This window comes from Eptesicus fuscus, chromosome 2, assembly GCF_027574615.1.
Source record: "Eptesicus fuscus isolate TK198812 chromosome 2, DD_ASM_mEF_20220401, whole genome shotgun sequence".
NCBI classification, from domain to species: Eukaryota; Metazoa; Chordata; class Mammalia; order Chiroptera; family Vespertilionidae; genus Eptesicus; species Eptesicus fuscus.
This window is the reverse complement of record NC_072474.1, coordinates 9712127-9731995: the sequence shown is the minus strand read 5'-3', so window position 1 is coordinate 9731995 and position 19869 is coordinate 9712127.

Below are 19869 nucleotides of genomic sequence, written 5' to 3'. Positions count from 1 at the left end.
AGGAGCTGGTTTGCTGAGGCCGGCTGGGAGAGAGCGCACTGCTCACCCAGCTTCTGTGCGGCACTGCTGGGTGACCCAGAGGCCCACACTGCACCCTGGCCCATGGTGTCCAGCTACGCTCACCGCATCTCCGCATGGGGACTGGGGCACCGTGACTCAGGCAGAGAGGGAGTGCGTGGGGACCCAGGGTCCAGGTGCTGCCCAGGGCCCAGAGGTCAGCTGGGACCTGCCCTTCCACACCAGATGCTTGTGCTTTGATCACCAGCCAGGCCTACGGACCACACCCATGAACAAATTTCGTACACCAGGCCTCTAGTTTAAAATAATACATGCAACTCTATGTTCACTACAGCATTATTTACAATAGCCAAGATTTGGAAGCAGCCCAAGTGCCTATTAGTAGATGAGTGGATAAAAGAGCTGTGGTACATCTACATAATGGAATACTACTTGGCCATAAAAAAGAAGAAAATCTTATCTTTGGTGACAGCATGGATGGACCTGGAGAGTATTATGCTTCAAGGGTGGGGAACCTTTTTTCTGACAAACAATTAACTCACCGCTAATACCTGGGCAGGGCCAGACCAAATGATTTCACGAGCCTGATATAGCCCTTAGCCACTCTGCTAAGTGAAATAAGGCAGTCAGAGAAAGACAGGTATCATATAATTTCACTTATATGTGGAATCTAATGAAAAAATAAACAAATAAAATGGAAACAGATTCATAGATACAGAAGACAGACTGACAGATAGCTAAGTGGAGGAGCTTGGGGGGCTGGATGAAAAGGGTGAAGGAATTAAGCAAAAACAACAACAACAAAAAAAGAAAAAAACCTATAGACACTATTTGAATTCCTAACCCCTACACAAAGTTGCTTCTACAGTAGGCAGAGGTAAACCAAAGATGAGCATGGGTGGAAGAGCGAACACTGTACTTTCTTTTCAAAGACCCCAAGAGCAAACGCTGTTCTTTCTTTTCAAAGAACGCTTTCAATTGACTCCTATTCTTAAAATATCCTTGAATGTTGAAAAGCAAACAGAATCAGCTTATGTGGCAAGCAATTATAAAAGAGGAGAAGGTAGGTTTGAGCATAAACCTATAGTAATAGGGATCAGAAGATTTTTCTTTGTTTTTCATAATCTGTTAATTTACTCTAGTACAGATCATTGAGTCACCCATTCTCATTTCCTGCACTTCTTTGAAACGTCCCAGGAGTTCTTTTCAAACAGAAAAGAGAATTCAATATTGAAAAGCAAACTGTTCTTTCTTCTCTTAAAGAGAAAAAGTCTAGAGTATAATGGGGGGGAGGGGAGAGTAGATAAAAACTGTGAAATCATGCTTACTGCTTGAACAGCCATTCCAATTAAAAAGCATCCTGGGATTGCTGAGTATCTGTCCATCGCGCACAGCAAACACAAAGTACTCTGCTGTCAGTGCCCCTAGAGTCATTTTGGCAAGGCCCCTCCTGGAGCCATGTGATCAAAAGGGTATTCCTTACCTTTTTTAGAACACAGCAGGAATTGAAGACGCTGAAAACAGCAATGTCTCCTCACCAAAACTACATTAACCCAAACCCACAGTGGTCCAGCACCAGCTCCTGGGAAGGGAGCCCTCCTATGGATGCACAACTATGGACAGTGTGGTGGGGAGGTTTTGAATTGCTTCAGACACAATCTGGGGAAGTACTTTAGGAGCTGCCAGCTCACTCATTTTCTCTACTTTTCAGAGGTTCTGTATATGGCTCAGTGGCTCACCAGGCACACTTTATGTCCAGGTAGAAACAAAAGAGAGCCAATGTCTGAGGGAGGGATGGACTTCACAAAGAGTCCAGCTCTACATCAAAGCTTAGTGCGCAGGTATTGCTAAAATAAAAGCTTTCAAGTAAAACTAATATGCAAAATCTTGATTTAATAGAAGATCAAAATTGGAAAATGAAACTGAAGAAGCGTAAGTTAAATACAGAGAGACAGAAATAATGAAGGGCAAGAGGCCACTCATAAAAAGTGACTGTAAATATAAGACATGACTAAGTAACTCCCTCACATTAAGAAGAGATAAAACTTTATTTTCTCGAAGAACGTGGAGGGAATAGCATTCCCCTACCTCCATTCTCTATCTTGTTCCTTTCCCCTCCTCATTTCATGGGTTTGCAGACTAGAAGACTCATAGATTGCAACTTGCAATCATGTCCCAGGTCCCCAGTTTTTAGAAGGCAGTAACTTCTACATTCACTTACCAAGTGCTTGAGATACCCAACTCCACATAACCTGAAAAATATTTAAACCGGCCTTAGCCACTTTGGCTCAGTGGATAGAGCCTTGGCTTGTGCACTGAAGGGTCCTAAGTTCCATTCATGTCAAAAGCATGTACCTCTGTTGCAGGCTTGATCCCCAGCCCTGGTTGGGGCATGCGCAGGAGGCAACCAATTAACGTGAGAGATCTCACATCGATGTTTCTCTCTCTCTTCTCTCTGTCTCTCCCACTCCCTTCCACTCTCTCTAAAAGTCAATGGAAAATATATCCTCAGGTGAGGATTAACAAAAAAAGAAAAAGAAAAATATTAAAACCATATAAGTCCCTGGCGGAAAGAGATGGGAGTCTATATTTCCAGTAGTTCCTGGACAGATAAGTTCAGTAAAAATTTACCAATTTAATTTTGATTTATCTGCTCTTCTCATATACATACCACACAATGCCTTATTTTGCTAGGATAACTTTTTGAAATACTAATCTGCAATTATTTATTTTTCCCTTCATTGTTTCCTTTTTCTTTCCTTAATTCAAGTAAGCAACCAGATTGTACTCTTTGCTCTAGATAAATGTGGAAAAAGAGAAAAGCAGCCAATCATCTTTCTATTATCTTCCAAAGCCTCAGCTCTGGAACTCCTCTGTCCATAGAGGAGGATAAAAGGAGAGGATTCTCATACAGTAATAATGTATTAGCCAGAAACCTGAAGGGGAAGAGACTTCCCCCAGAAGGAAAAACAAGGGCTTTCCCTGGATGGAAAGAAAAGAGGGTGTGTGTGTATTCTGTGTGACCGAAGAGCACAGAAGAGCTTTGTTCTGCTTGCCATCAAAGCCCCTGAGGGAAAAAGAAACAGCTGGTGCAGTGAAGAGGTAGATAGGACCACTGGCAGCCCTGCAAAGGATTCTGGAGGCTGAAGTAAACTTCTAAACTGAAAAGTCTAAGACAAGAATAACACATATCTTATCGGTGAATTATGTACTGGTAAGAAAAGGCCAATTTCAATAATAAAAAATTAAAAAAAATAAGTTTGAAACAGCTCAAAAAAAAAAAAAAAAGGCCAAGAGCCCTGGCTGGTGTTGCTAAATGGTTAGAGCATTGGTCCGTGCACCAAAGTGGTGTGGATTCGATTCCTGGTCAAGGGCATGTAGCTAGGTGGCAGGTTCTACCTCCCGGGCCTGGTCAGAGAGCGTGCAGGAGGCAATCAATCAATGTGTCTCTCTCACATCTCTCTCTCTTTCTCTCTCTCTCCTCTTACCTGAGGTGAAGCTCCAGTCTCCTCCTTCTTGGAAGACACACTTTGTCTTAGACCTACAAGTACTCTCCTAACTCAGGGGTTGAATCTTTAGAAAACAAAAGCCAGGAGGGAGAAATGTTTGCCATGCAACACTCTGTTGGTTGGCCTGCTACCTCTATCCCCTGAGATAATAAGCACAAAGGAGCACATACCCTGTTTGACTCCTTGGAAGGAAAAATTAAAAATACAGGAAGAATAAAATATATATCTTTCAGAATATTATCTCAATTATATTCTTTCCTAAGTAAATATTGTATGTCCTTACAAATAAAATGCGCTTTTAATAAATGCTCTTCCTCCCAGCTCCAGTACTCCCAGCCTTCAGCTTCTACATCTCAGCATCTGGAGTAAAGGGATATCTGATATCTGGTCCAGGCTCCCAAAAGATCAAGTAGGTTAGCCAATGTGGAAAATTTCTCTCCTCTCCAATGTGTGTGTGTGTGTGTGTGTGTGTGTGTGTGTGTGTGTGTGTGTGTGTTGGGAATAGAGAGGGAACATATGAACCCCCATTTCTTTTCCCTACCAAGACTGATTCCATAGAACAGAGAGCTCAGCCACAGGTAAAGGAAGCCTTGCCCTTGATTAGATACCTCTCTCTTGGATCTAGAAAAAGTGAGCACTGAGCTTCTGTCTTCAGCAAATCCTGGTCAGTTTGGTTAGAGAAGGTGGTATCCAATCCAAGCCTCTTCTTGCTCAAAGCCATCATCTTCCCCCAGCTTCACCTTCGCTTCCATAATGAGGTAGAATGGCAATAAATGAGTGTAGAAAGTCCTCCCTTACCTGCTTACCACCCACTAAGGAAACCAGAGGTCCCGTAGGAAACAGTTCCCTTGGGTTCTTTTGCTAAACTCTCTGAGCATCAAGGAAGCAAATCTCTGAATGACTAGGATTCCTCGACCATATTTCAGTCTTTTGTTGTTTCATACATGCTCATTTCCTCACACTTTTACATGAATAACTATCAATTTCAGGACAAAAAATATCTCTATCTTCATAAAAATATTATTCATCTTCTCCAAGGTGTCTTATAACAAACGTTATACAATTATAAGTATTGTTAACATTAAGTTAATCCACTGTAAGTATGAAAGGGCTAAACATCAGAATATTAAATGTGCTAGTTCAGATATTTGGTTATTATTAATATCTATGATTATTTAAAAAAAGTATTTTAATGGTAGCACTCGTGCTGCTGTATAATTTCAAACCATCACTTTAAACTCAGAAAAACATCTGATTTGAAGTTAAAACTTAAAGGAAATAAAAGGAAAAGTGAAAATCTTCCTTACACATTCCTCAACCTTCTCTCCCCAACATTCTCTCTCTCTTCTATTTTAATTGCAAACACTGCTGTGAGAACTATTAATTGCAGACTTTCTTACTCAACCAAAAACACTTTCAAGCCAAAGTAAAGTTAACTCAAGGCAGTGGAGTGAGGGCGGTGTATTAAAAATATTTTCTCTAATATTGAGTCATGTTGAGAAGATCCTTTCAGAAGCAACTCCTACTTTAAACTCACTGATATCAACAAATGGAAATAATGTTTTGACTTTGAAGTGCTAAAGGCAAATGCTTCCTTCCTTTTGAGTATTCTTGGTTGTATGTGCTTCTGTGTACCCTGCCTTATATGAGCAAGGATATAAAACATTTAGAAAAAAAGTCATGCAATACCACAAAATATAATAAAATAAAACTTAGAAATAGGAATAATGAAGGGAAAAGAGTAGCATACAAGTAAGAAATATAAAATGAACCCATGAATTAGATGAAGGAAGGAAGGAAGGAAGGAAGGAAGGAAGGAAGGAAGGAAGGAAGGAAGGGAGGAAGAGAGGAAGGGAGGAAGGAGAGAGAGAGAGAGAGAGAGTCTAAAGCCTGTTCTATGCCAAAAGTAAACCAAAAATTGGGAATGATATCAGTCACACCAGGAAGGAAAACATGAACAATTATGGGCTTCTTGGTGTCCATAAAATAAAACCCACCAATTCCTTAAAAGAAGCTCAACACCTCCTAACATAAAAAACGGGGAATTTTTTTATGTGGATATGAGTGGTAGTAAATAACACTCTCCTTAGCAGCCTTACAGTAAACGTGACAATGCGTCTCATAGGACTAGTTCTTTCAACACCCTCAAAGTAGTTGACTGATGCAATGTCAAAAGTGAAACTTGGCAAAAGCAAGTTTACATGGGAGACCAGAAATGGAGTGAAATTCCAGTTCCCTGCTTACCTGGCATGAACCTGCAATCAAATTTTGAAATGGACTACAAATCCTTTGGGCAAACGTACATATACACTGTTTCTTTTGACCAAGCTTTCAGTAAGTATTGAGCAATGGTGAGCCCCAGACAGCCTCTTTCAAGTACCTAGATTGTTATTTTTCTAGGTCACAGGCTAAGTGCAGCTCCCTGTGCTTTAACAGCCGGCCAAGCTGGAGGTAAACAGTCATCTTTTTATAAAATTGAAGTGTCCAAAGAGGACTTGAGTCAAAGGCAATGCCACTTCTGCACAGAAGTGACCAGAGGAGTGGCTAAGTATCTTCTCTTCAAGCATTGCTGCTTAAAACTACCTTTGTTTTAATCAGCAGCACTGGAGTTTCTGATGGTATCATGACCAACTCATCCTAGAACAAAATTACACTACCATCTTCATTTGTAAGCTTAGAGATATTTTTAAAAATCCCCTTAGAAATATAGACACATCAATAAAAAGGTACACTGCTGCTTATATCTCAAAACCAAGAAACTGACACATTTCATACAAATACTCTTAGTGGACATCAGGATTATAACATTCACTAGAGGCCTGGCACACAAAATTCGTGCATGGAGCAGGGGTGGGGGGGGTTTCCCTCAGCCCAGCCTGCACCATCTCCAATCTGGGACCCCTCAGGGGATGTCCAATTGCCAGTCTAGACCGACAGTCGGACATCCCTCTCACGATCCTGGACCACTGGCTCCTAATCACTCACCTGCCTGCTTGCCTGGTTGCCCCTCACTCCCTCTGCATGCCGGCCTGATCGCCCCTAACTGCGCCCCGCCCCCCGCCAGCCTGGTCACCCGCAACAGCCCTCTGCTGGCTTGGTCAACCCCAACTGCCCCCCTGCCAGTCTGGTCACCCCTCACAGCACCCCCACCAGCCTGGTCACCCCACACAGCCTGCTTGTTCAGTCATTTGGTCATCCCTCAGGCCGGCCCTGGGTGACTGGGCAGCCACCAACCAAGGCTTGCCTGCACCCTGGGCTGGCCCTGGGCGGCTGGGGAGCTGAGGGGTCTGGGGGACTCCAGAGGCAGGTGCATGGAGTGGCCGGACCCGCCTGGGGACAGGTCTGGCTGTGCCGCAAGCCTGCCGCCCCAGCAGGGCTGAGGGAACTGGGCACCACCATCTTCTGGCTGTTTGCACTGCCATATTTGAGAGTGTGGCAGTCAATTAGTATATTCCCTCTTTATTGGCTGTGGGTGCCACCATCTTTGTGAGGGTGTGATGGTCAATTAGCATATTCCCTCTTTATGAGATAGGATAACTCACTGCAGTGAATGTGCCAGAAATCCTAATTAAATTAAGGATCATCTTAGGCATCAGTCCTCCATGAAGCCTGCTCTGAGTCCCAATGATAGGAATACCCTTATATGTTCAAACAGCACCTGTACTTACCCTATCACAGCATTTATTACCCCATATTTTAATTGCCTACCAGCTCCCTCTATCAGTTAAGGTGCATTCTACCTGAAGTAAGAGAGAATCAAACTAATAGCAATTCAAGTAATAGGAGTCTATTTTTTTCACATAACAATAATGTTAAGATAAGAGACTACTGGCACTGATTCAATTCAATGGTGTGTGGAATTCTCTTGGTCTTTCCCTCATGGTCACCAGGTATCTCTTAATGTTTCATGTTCTCATTTGAGACAGAAGGAAGAAGGTAAAGGAGAAGGGGTGGTGGCATAAGTGTAGTTTCATTTACCAGGAAAATAAAAATTTTTTCCTAGTAAGAAATCCTCCCAGAAATTTTATTTTATCTAGTCTCACTGGCCAAAGTTGTGTCACCCAGCTAACTCTAGCTTTGGGAAAGGCTGGGAAAATAAGGGATGGGCATGACCATGAAGTTTAAGGCCTCAATTCAAAGTCTGATCTTTAGAATAATGATGATATACCATCTGGTACTGGGCACACTATGGGGCAAGGAAGAAGTATAAAATAGATATGAAGGAGGTACCTAAAAGACTTATCATGTTTCTCTACGTCCTGAATTAAATGTCAGTTTCTTTTTTTCCCCAGTGCATTAAAATATTTTATTTTAATTTTTATTAAATTTATTGGGGTGACATTGGTCAATAAAATTATATAGGTTTCAAGAGTACAATTTTATGATACATCACCTGTATATTGCATTTGATGTGCCCAATATCTACAGTCAAATCATCTTCTCTCGCCATATATTTGACTCCCTTTAACCTTAACTACCCTTCGACCCCCTTTCCCTCTGGTAAACACCATATTGTCTGTTTTTTTGTTTGTTTATTTTTCTTGTTTGTTCATTTGTTGCTTTCAGTTGTATATCCCACATATGAGTGAAATTATGTAGTTTTTGACTATTTCTGACTTATTTCACTTAGCATCAAGATCCATCTATGTTATTCCAAATGGCAGTATTTCATCCTTTCTTATGGCTGAATAGTATTCCATTGTGCATATGTACCACATCTTCTTTATCCAGTCCTCTATTGCAGGACACTTTGGTTGTCTCCATGTCTTGGCCACCGTGAATAATGCTGCAATAAACAGAGGGTGTATATATCTTTGTGATGTAAATATTTTCAAATTTTTAGAATAGATATCCAGGAAAGGGTTTCTGGGTCATGTGGTAACAAGATTATCAGGTTCCTGAAGACAGAGATTGATCTGTTTTACTGTTTTATTCTTCATATCTTGGCACAGTATCTGGCTCATAGCAAAAGATAAGTGACTAATTATTAGGTAGACAAAGAAAAGAAGAAGAAACAAATGAAAAAAATGAATGAAATATTAACTTCCCAGTTGTCCATCACCATAGTTCATACTTACATAAAGCTACAAGATAAATTGTGCACGTACTTTGAACACACTTGCATTCTGAGATAAAAAATATTCTAGTCCATTCTATTTCTACTTTAGGCACTAAGTAAATGCTGATGATAATGATAATGATGACCAAAGTCTCTACAAGGCATTTCCCTGTGGAAAATCACAATGCTGACAATAAAATATAGTGAATGTGTTAAAGCAGGTAGATTATTTTCATTGGTTACATCAAAACACAAAGACTTGCTTGTCCATTAAACATAATACCAAAGGAAACATGTTTGTCTGAACCTAAAGTGGTATATGATCACTAAGGTTCATGTAGCCAGTCTGCAAACTTAATATTTTAAATAAATTGCTTGGGGAAACTCCAAGCAGAAGGATTTTTTTCACTTGTCTGAAAAGAGAAAAAAAAAGTGTGGCTATGAGACACATAATTTGCAGAAGCAATCAATGAAATGCAGGGCTTGCCTAGAAGTTAAAGGAGTGTTCTTTATGGATTTAATTAAAATGCTGCATATGAGTCCTTTCTAATTTACTGTGCTGCAACTGTATGAAGATGCTCACATCAAAATATTTACATTTAAATATTTTATAATGCTACATTTTAAAATATTAATGATGCCACAAGTAATCCATGACATTCCTACAGCTTTTCTGTAGTAAGTTTGTTAAAAAACAACAACATCAGAGTCTAACTGTGTTATCCCTAGTCAGCTATTTAAATTCAGCTTAGCAAACACACCATTTCTACAATTCTAATAAAACTTCTCTAAGAGCTTAACTTCATGTCATTATACTTGGTTCTTATTCTGTTCTAGATGGTGGCACTAGAGGGAAGAAAAAGAACTCTTCTTCAGTCACTAAGTGCCACTGATGGGTTTAAATACACTCTTGTTCAGAGAGATAAATTTATTGAAAGGTTTCATTTAAAATGTGAGAAAGGCACCTGTAAAACATAGCTAGTGAACAAGTCAATGTAATTTCATGTCTTGTACAGTGAAGAGATCTTTATAGAGACTTAAGTGCTACTTGGAAACAGATAATGTTGCTAAATAGTGCATTTGTACATAGCAAAGCCTTTGTAATTGTAAGATTCAGTCCTTAACATTTTCTCCTTGAAAGTACCAGAGAACTATCTCTCCATAGTCATGGCTATATTCTTCTGTCTTTCCTTCTGGTCACTGACCAAAAAAAAAAAAGGCAACTGAGGAAGACATGATTCAAACTCTCATCTCTATAAATAAGTCAAGCACAAGTTTGTTGTGATAATAAATATGGTAAAAACAATAAATGTTGGCAGCACCATCTTGAAATATGAAACATGATTACTCCTTTCTTTGTTCCTCAGAGAAAGATAATTATTATGACTAATAATAATAAAGGAAGTTAATGATAACAGGAATGTCAACCAGGTGACAGAGACTCTTCAAAACCTGCCAAGGGGTTTTCAGATGCATCTGGCTATCAATTTTCTTTACTGTAAAACACAACACCATATCATTTGCACAACTTTTCAAGATGTATAAAACATATTATTCTGCTTTCATCTGTAGTTGGTTATGGAGGGTTAGAATAGTGATAGTCCTGGATTTGGGGATGAGATAGAAAACAGCTATGTGACCATATAAATTTCTTTTGGCAGGGGACTTTCTAACTTGCAAATAAAAACCACATAAAATAATGATGACCCACTCAGAGGCATAAAATGTAACTAAACAATTCATTGACTCCTTTCTGATCTTTTAGAGTCGGTTGTCAAATGCTGTTTATAATTACAAATTGAATTAACTTATTAATCTTTCTTTTCCTTTCTTTGATATTTACTTGAACTTATTGGGGTGACATTGGTTAATTAAATTATATAGGTTCCAAGTGTACAATTCTATAATACATTATCTGTATACTAGAGGCCCATTGCACGAAATTCGTGCACGGGGGCGGGGGGGGGGGTGTCCCTCAGCCCAGCCTACACCCTCTCCAATCTGGGACCACTCGACGGATGTCCAACTGCCCATTTATGTTGTCTGTGTCAATGAGTTTTGGGATTTATCTTTGTTTAATCCCCTCACATTTTTCACCAGGCCCCCTACCAACCCTCCCTTCTAACAGCTGTCAGTCTGTTCCCTGTTATCTATGAGTTTGTTTCTATTTTGTTTGTTAGTTTATTTGTTCATTAGATTCCCCATATAAGTGAGATCATATGGTACTTGTCTTCCTCTCACTGGCTTATTTTACTTAGTGTAATACTACAAGGTCCATCCATGTTGTCACAAAGGATAAGATTTCCTTCGTTTTTACAGCCTAGTAGTATTATAGCAGTAGTGCAAATGTGCCACTGCTTTTTATCCACTCATCTACGGATGGGCAGTTGAGTTGCTTCCAAATCTTGGCTATTGTAAATAACGATGCAATGAACATAGAGGTTCATATATTCTTTCAAATCAGTGTTTCAGGTTTCTTCAGATATATTCCCAGAATCAGAATTACTGGATCATAAGGCAGTTCTATTTTTAATTTTCTAAGGAAACTCCCTACTGCTTTCCACAGTTGATGCACCAATCTGTACTCCCACCAACAGGGCATGTGGGTTCTTTTTTCTCCACATCCTCCGCAACACTTGTTGTTGATTTAACAATGATAGTCATTATGATATGTGTGAGGTGATAGCTCATTGTGGTTTCAATTTGCAATTCTCTGATGATTAGTGATGTTGAACATTTTTTCACGTCTATGGACCATTTGTACATCTTATTTGGAGAAGTGTCTATACAGGTCTTTTGCCCATGTTTAATTGGATTGTTTGTTTTGGTGTTAGGTTTTATAAATTCTTTATAAATTTTGGATATTAACTCCTTATCATTGTTGAATATGTTCTCCCATTCAGTGGGTTGTCTTTTCATTTTATAGATGGTTTCCTTTGCTGTGAAAAACATTTTAGTGCATTTGTTTATTTTGTTGTTGTTGTTGTTCCTTTGTCCAAGGAGACACATAAAAAATATTGCTATGAGAAATGGCCATGATTTTACTGCTTATGTTTACTCCTAGTATTTTTCTATTTTCCAATCTTACATTTAAGTCTTTAACCCATTTTTAGTTTATTCTTGTGTATAGTGTAAAAAAGGTGATCTAATTTCATTTTTTGCATGTTATCTGTCCAATTTTCTCAACATCATTTATTGAATAAACTGACTTTACCAAATTGCATGTTCTTGCCTCCTTTGTCAAATGTTAATCCTACCTAATAAAATGGTAATATGCAAATTACCATCACTCCGCTACACCCATGATTGGGCCGTTGGGAGGCTGGGGGCGGGACTCAGGGTGGCCGATTGGGCTCACGAGTCCCCGCCTCCCGTTCCTCCTGCCGGCCCCAACGGCCGGCGCTGTGGGAGGACCCATGGGGCCAGCAGAAGGCGCCGGTGGCGGAACTCGGGGTGGCTGATTGTGTGGCTGCCAGCACCAGTTTTCCTCTGGCTACCTGCCGATCAAAGTACCTCCCGCCAGCGCGATCGGCCACCCCGAGTTCCTCCACCGGCGGCACAGGAGGAACTCAGGGTGGCTTATCGCTCTAGCAGGAGGCGCTCTGATCGCTGGAGGCCAGAGGAAACGGCACTCCGATCAGCAGGTGGCCAGAGGAAAACTGGTGCCAGCAGCCAGGTGAAGGAAGGTCTTTTGCACGAAACTTCCTGCAATGGGCTTCTAGTTGATCATAAAGATGTGGATTGATTTCTGGGCTCTCTATTCTGTACAATTGACCTATATGTCTGTTTCTATGCTGGTACCATGTTCTTTTGATTACTATGCCCTTATAGTATAGTTTGATACCAACTTGCATGATTCCACCAAATTTGTTCTTTCTCAAGATTATAGTGGCTATTCTATGACCATTGTGGTTCCATATAAATTTTTGGAATATTTGTTCTAGTTCTGTGAAATGTGGCATGGAATCTTGGTAGGAATTGCATTTAATCTATAGATTGCTTTAGGTAGTGTGAATATTTTAATGATGTTAATTCTTCCAATCTATAAACACAACAGAAGCTTCCACTTATTTGTATCTTCCTCAATTTTTTAATTCAGTATCTTAAAATGTTCTGAGTATAGATATTTTACATCCTTAGTTCAATTTATTCTAAGGTATTTTATTTTTAAGATATTTAATCTATTTTTTATTATTTACACTATTACAAATGTCCCTATTCCCCCCTTTAACCACCTCTACCGACCCTTCACCCCACCTTCCTTCTCACCAAAGGCAAATTTTACAAGCATTCAAAGAAGAACTAACATCTATCCTCAAAATATTCCAAAATTTCAAGAGGAAGGAATATTCCCAAGGTCTTTTTATGAGGACAGAATTATCCTAATTTCAAAACCAGATAAAAACACTACAAAGAAAGATCCCTGATTAGCAAAGATACTAAAATCCTTAACAAAATATTAGCAACCCAGATACAGCAATATCTTAAAAAGGTCATACATAATGATAAAATGGGATTTATCCTGGGGATGCATATTCATAAATCAATAAGTGTGATATAAACAAAATAAAAGATAAAAATCATATGATCATATCAATAGATGCAGAAAAAGCATTTGATAAAATCCAGCACCCATCCTATGTAATAAAAGAGTAATATACAAATTGACCATACCTCCTCTATGCCCACAAGCCACGCCCGCCAGCCAATCAGGAGTGAGTATGCAAATTAACCCAACCAAGATGGCTGCAGCCACAGAGTGAGCAGGAAGTTTGGGTTTCCCCAGCAATGGAGAAAGCCAAGCTTCCCGAACATCCTGGCTGGCCCTGGACTCTGCTCAAGGCTACAAAGTTTCAATTATAGAAGATAAATAAATTCCAACAAAAATGGTGGCAGCCACAGAGCTGGAGAGAGCAGGAGGCTTGGGTTGCCCCTGGCGATGGAGGAAGCCAAGCTTCCTGGCCTGCCCTGGCCTCCGCTCAAGGCTACAAAGTTTCAATTATAGAAGATAAATAAATCCCAACAAAAATGGTGGCAGCCACAGAGCTGGAGAGAGCAGGAGGCTTGGGTTGCCCCTGGCGATGGAGGAAGCCAAGCTTCCTGGCCTGCCCTGGCCTCCACTCAAGGCTACAAAGTTTCAGTTATAGAAGATAAATAAATCCGAGATACCAGGGCCTCCACTTGGGTCGCCAGGGGGCGTGGCTGGCCTGCAAACCATCACAGGCCCCTCACCCAGGCCACCCCATGCCCCAAAGGAACCCCCACCCTGATCCGGGACCCCTTCAGGGCAAACCAGCCGGCCCCCACCCATGCACCAGGCCTCTATCCTATCTAATAAAAAAGTAATATGCAAATTGACCATCACTCCAACACACAAGATGGCTGCCCATATGTGGTCAAAGATGGCTGCCCCCATGTGGACATAATATGGCCACCACAAGATGGCCAGCAGGGGAGGGCAGTTGGGAGGGACCAGGCCTGCAAGGGAGGGCAGTTGTGGGCAATCAAGCCTGCAGGGGAGGGCAGTTAGGGGTGACCAGGCCAGCAGAGGAGGGCAGTTGGGGGCAACAGGGCCCACAGGGAAGGGCAGTTGGGGGAGACCCAGGCCTGCAGGGGAGAGCAGTTGGCGGGGACCAGGCCTGCAGGGGAGGGCAGTTGGGGGGAACCAGGCCTTCAGGGGAGGGCAATTAGGGGTGACCAGGCCTGCAGGGGAGGGCAGTTAGGGGCAATCAGGCTGGCAGGGTAGCAGTTAGGCATCAATCAGGCTGGCAGGGGAGTGGTTAGGGGGTGATCAGGCTGGCAGGCAGACAAGCAGTTGGGAGCCAGCAGTCCTGGATTGTGAGAGGGATGTCCGACAGCCTGTTTAGGCTCGATCCCTGTAGGATATGAGCCTGTAGGATCGGGCCTAAACGGGCTGTCAGACAACCCTTGATGGGTCCCAGATTGGAGAGGGTGCAGGCTGGGCTGAGGGACACCCCCCCCCATGCACAAATTTTCGTGCACTGGGCCTCTAGTTTATAATAAAAACTCTCAGAAAAGTGGGAATACAAAGATAATACCTCTATGTGATAAAGGCCATATATGGAAACCTACAGTTAATATACTACTCAATGGGAAAAATGTATAAGCATTTCCCTTAAGATCAGGAACAAGACAGGGATGTCCACTTTTACCACTCTTACTTAACATAGTACTGGAATTCCTAGCCACAGCAATCAGACAAGAAGAAGGAATAAAAGGCATCCAAATTGGAAAGGAGGAGGTGAAACTTTCATTATTTGTAGATGACATGCTATTATTGTACATAGAAAACCCTAAAGACTCTGCCAATAAACTACTAGATATGATAAATAAATTTGGCAAAGTAATGGAATACAAATTTAATATTCAGAAATAGGTAACATTTTTATACACCAACTAGAAGCCTGATGCAAAAATTCATGCAAGAGTAAGCCTTCCTTCCTTCAGCTACCTGCACCGGCTTCCCTCCAGCACCCAGGACCCAGGCTTCCCTGCAGTCACCTGCAGGCACCCAGGACCTGGGCTTTCCTCGCAGCTCCGGCTTCATCTGGAAGGTTGTCTGGAAGATCATCTGGAAGGACGTCCGGAAGGATGTCTGGTCTAATTATCATATTACACTTTTATTATTATAGATAAGAAACAGAAAGAAAAACTAAAAAAAAAAAAAATACCATTTAATATTGCAACAACAAAAAATAAGGTACTAAGGAATAAAATTAGCCAGGGAGGTACAGGACCTGTACTTGGAAAGCTAGGACACTGAAAAAAGAAACTGAGGAAGATACAAATAAGTGAAAGAATATACCATGTCCATGGATTGGAATAATTGATGTCATTAAAATGTCCATACTACCCAAAGCAATCTACAGATTCAGTGCAATTCCTCTTAAAATACAAATAGCATATTTCACAGACCTAGAACAAATATTACAAAAATTTATATGGAACTAAAAAGATCCTGAATAGCCTCAGCAATCTTGTGAAAAAAGGACAAAGTTGGAGGCATCATAATACCTGATATCAAACTATACTACAAAGCAACTGTATTCAAAATAACCTAGTCCTGGCATAAGAATAGGTATGTGGATTAAAGGAACAGAATAAATAGCCCAGAAATAAATACACACATTTATAGTCAATTAATATTTGACAAATAAGTCAGGAGCATACAATGGAGTAAAGATAGTCTCTTCAATAAATGGTGTTGGGAAAATTGGACAGGTACATGCAAAAAAATGAAACTATACTACCAACTTACACCATACACAAGAATAAACTCAAAATAGATATTTTATTTTATGCTATTGTTAATGTGATTATTTTAAATTTCCATTTCTCATAGTTTATTATTAGTGTATAAAAATGTAACTAATTTCTATATATTTATTTTGTATCCTGCTACTACACTGGATTCATGTGTCATTTCTAGTGGTTTTTTGGTAAAATCTTTAGGGTTCTCTATATATAGTATCACATTATTTATAAATAATTATACTTTTACTTCTTTCCAATTTGTATACCTTTTACTTCTTCCTGATTGATGTGCAGAAGACTTGTAGTACCATGTTTAATAAAAGTGGTGAAAGCAGACACCGCTGTCTTGTTCCTGATCTTGAGGGAGATGCTTTTAGCTTTTTCCCATTGAGTATTGTGTTAGCTATGGTCTTCTCATATATGGCCTTTATTATATTGAAGTAGGTTTTCTCTATTCCCACTCACTAAGAAGTTTTAAAGTAAGTTGCTCAATTTTATCAAATGCTTTTCTGCATCTATTTATTTGATCCTATGACTTTTATCCTTCTTTTTGCTTATGTAGTGTACCATATTTATTGATCTGTGTATAGTATATTAACTTTCATCCCCAAATTAAATTATATTTGATCATAATGTATGATCTTTTTAATGTATTGGTGGATCTAGTTTGCTAATAATTTGTTGAGGATTTTAGTATCTATGGTCATCAGTGATATTGGCCTATACTTTTCTTTCTTTGTAATAATCTTATCTAGTTTTGCAATTAAGATAATGCTAACCTAGTAAATGAGCTTGGGAGTCTTCCCTCCTCTTAAATTTTTGAAATATTTTGAGAAGGATAGGTGTTAGTTCTTCTTTTCATGTTTGGTAAAATTCACTTGTGAAATCACCCAGTCCAAGACATTTATTTGTTGGGAGTTTTGGAATTGCTGCTTCAATTTTATTAGTTGTAATCTAATAAAATTAGCTCAGGCCCCATACAACTCAGTGTTTGGACCTTCTGGTGATAGTTACAATGGGGAGACAATGAAACAATCTCCAGAGGAAAGAAAAAGAGGAATCACCAAGAAAGGAAATAAGTGAAACTGAGGAATGCAATATAACAGAAAAATAATTCAGAGTAATGGTCATAGAGTTCATAAACCAGATGGATGAGAAAATCAACAACCTATGCAAAAATCAGGAAGAAATAATCAAAAGTTATATAGCTACAATCAAAAACGCTATGGAAGGTTTCAATAGTAGACTAGAAGAAGCAGATGACTGAATTAGTGAGTTAAACAAACCCAATCTGAACACCAACTGGAGAAAAAAAATAAAAATCAAGAGCAGAGCCTAAGGGAGCTTTGGGACAACACAAAATGAAGTAACATATGTATAATAGGGGTGCCAAAAGGACAAGAAGAGCAGCAAATATTAGATAATCTATTTCAAGAAATAATGACAGAAAACTTCCCTAATATGTGGAGAAAAAAGTTACACAAGTACAGAGAGTCCCAAGCAAGATGAATACCAAAAGACCCACACCAAGACATATCACAATTACAATGGCAAATGTTAATGACAAAGAGAATCTTAAAGGCTGCAAGAGAGAGACAGAGAGTTACCTACAAAGGATCTCCCATCAGATTATCAAATGACTTCTCAACAGAAACACACCAAGCAAGAAGGAAATGGAATAAAGTATACAAAGTGAAGCAAAGCAAAGGACTGAATCCAAGAATATTCTATCCAGCAAGACTATCAATCAAAATGGAAGGGGAAAACAGGAGCTTCACAGACAAAAAAAAGTGCTAAGGGAGTTTATCAGTACCAAGCCAGCAATGTAAGAAATGATAAACAGAATGCTGTAAAAAGAAGAAATATAAAGGGAGGAAGGAACACAGTCATAAAGCACAGAAATGGCTACAAACAAGTACCTATCCTATCTAATAAAGAGGGAATATGCTAATTGACCATCACGCCCTCACAAAGATGGTGGCGTCCACAGCCAATAAGGAGGGAATATGCTAATTGATTGTCATGCCCTCAAAGATGGCAGCACCCAGTACCCTCAGCCCTGCCAGGGTGGCAGGCACACAGGACGGCCAGGCCCACCCCCAGTCGGGTCTGGGCACTCCGTGCACCTGCCTCTGGAGTCCCCTAGTCCCTTCAGCCCCCCAGCCAACCAGGGATGGCCTGAGGCACAGGCAAGCTTCAGATGGCGGCTGCCCAGCTGCCCAGGGCTGCCCGAGGCTCAGGTAACCAGGGCCTGCTAAGGCTTGCGCTGCCAGCAGTGGCAGCAGCAGAGGTGTAATGGGGGCGTCACCTTCCCCTGATCACTGGGTTTCCTCCCAATCCTGAGGGCTCCCGGACTGTGAGAGAGGGCAAGCCAGGCTTAGGGACCCCCCTCCAGTGCATGAATTTTCATGTATTGGGCCTCTAGTCAATAATAACACTAAATGTAAATGGATTAAATGCTCCAATCAAAAGACATTGAGTGACTAAATGGCTAAGAAAATATGACCCATATATATGCTGTCTACAGGAGACCCACCTCAGAACAAAGGACTCACAGACTGAAAGTGAAGAGATAGAAATATATCTATCAGGCAAATGGAAATGAAAAAAAAGCTGGGGTAGCAATACTTATATATGACAACATAGACCTCAAAGTGAAGACCATAACAAGAGACAAGGAAGGCCACTTCATAATTCTAAATGGATTGATACAAAAAGAGGATATAACTCTGGTAAACATATATGCACCCAGTGCAGGAGCACCCAAATACATTTAAAAAAAAGTTCTGGAAGATATCAGGAGAGAGATTGACAGCAATACAATCATAGTAGGAGACTTTAATACCCTATTAACGTAACTGGATAAATCCTCTAGACAAAAATTAGCAAAGAAACAGCAATCCTAAATGAATTAATCCTAAACGATTAAGATGGACTTAATCGACATCTTTAGGACATTCCACCCAAAAACTACAGAATATACATTCTTCTCAAGCACACATGGGACATTTCCAAAGATAGACCACATATTGGGACACGGGCAAAGTCTCTCTAAATTCAAGAAGATTGAAATCATATCAAGCATCTTCTCAGATCACAATGGCATAAAGTTAAAAATCAACTATAATAAAAACAATCACAAAAATTCAAACACCTGGAAGCTGAATAGCATACTATTAAACAATGAGTACATTACCAAAGAGATCAAAGAAGAAATAAAAAAAAATCCTGGAAACAAACAACAATGAAAACACAATAATCCAAAATCCATGGGACACAGCAAAAGCAGTCCTGAGGGGGAAGTTCATAGCATTACAGACCTACCTCAAAGAAACAAGAAAAATTGGTAATAAGCCATCTAAATATGCAACTTGAAGAATTAGAAAGAGAGCAACAAGAAAAGCCCAATGTGAGAAGAAGGGCGGAAATAATAAAGATCAGAGCTTAAATAAATGACATAGAGACCAAAAAAAAAAATTACAAAAAATCAATGAATCCAAGAGCTGATTCTTTGAAGGCATAAACAAGATTGATGAACCTCTAGCCAGGCTCACTAAGAAGCAAAGAGAGAGGACCCAAATAAACAAAATCAGAAACAAAAGAGGCAAAATAACAATAGACCCCACAGAAATACAAAGAGTCATTTAAAAAAAAATACTATGAGCAACTCTATTCCAACAAATTGGTCAACCTAGAAAAAATGGACATATTCTTAGAAAAATACAACCTTCCAAAACTCAACCAAGAGGAATAAAAAAAACTGAATAGGCCGATATATATATGGAAGAAATTGAAGCAGTAATCAAAAAACTTTCAACAAACAAAAGCCCTGGAGCAGCTGGCTTCACAGAGGAGTTTTATCAAATATTCAAAGAAGAAATAAAATCTATCTTCCTCAGACTATTCCAAAAAGTTCAAGAGGAAGGAACACTTCCAAGCTCTTTCTATGAAGCCAGCATTACCCTAATCCCAAAATAAGATAAAGATAATACAAAGAAAAAGAATTAC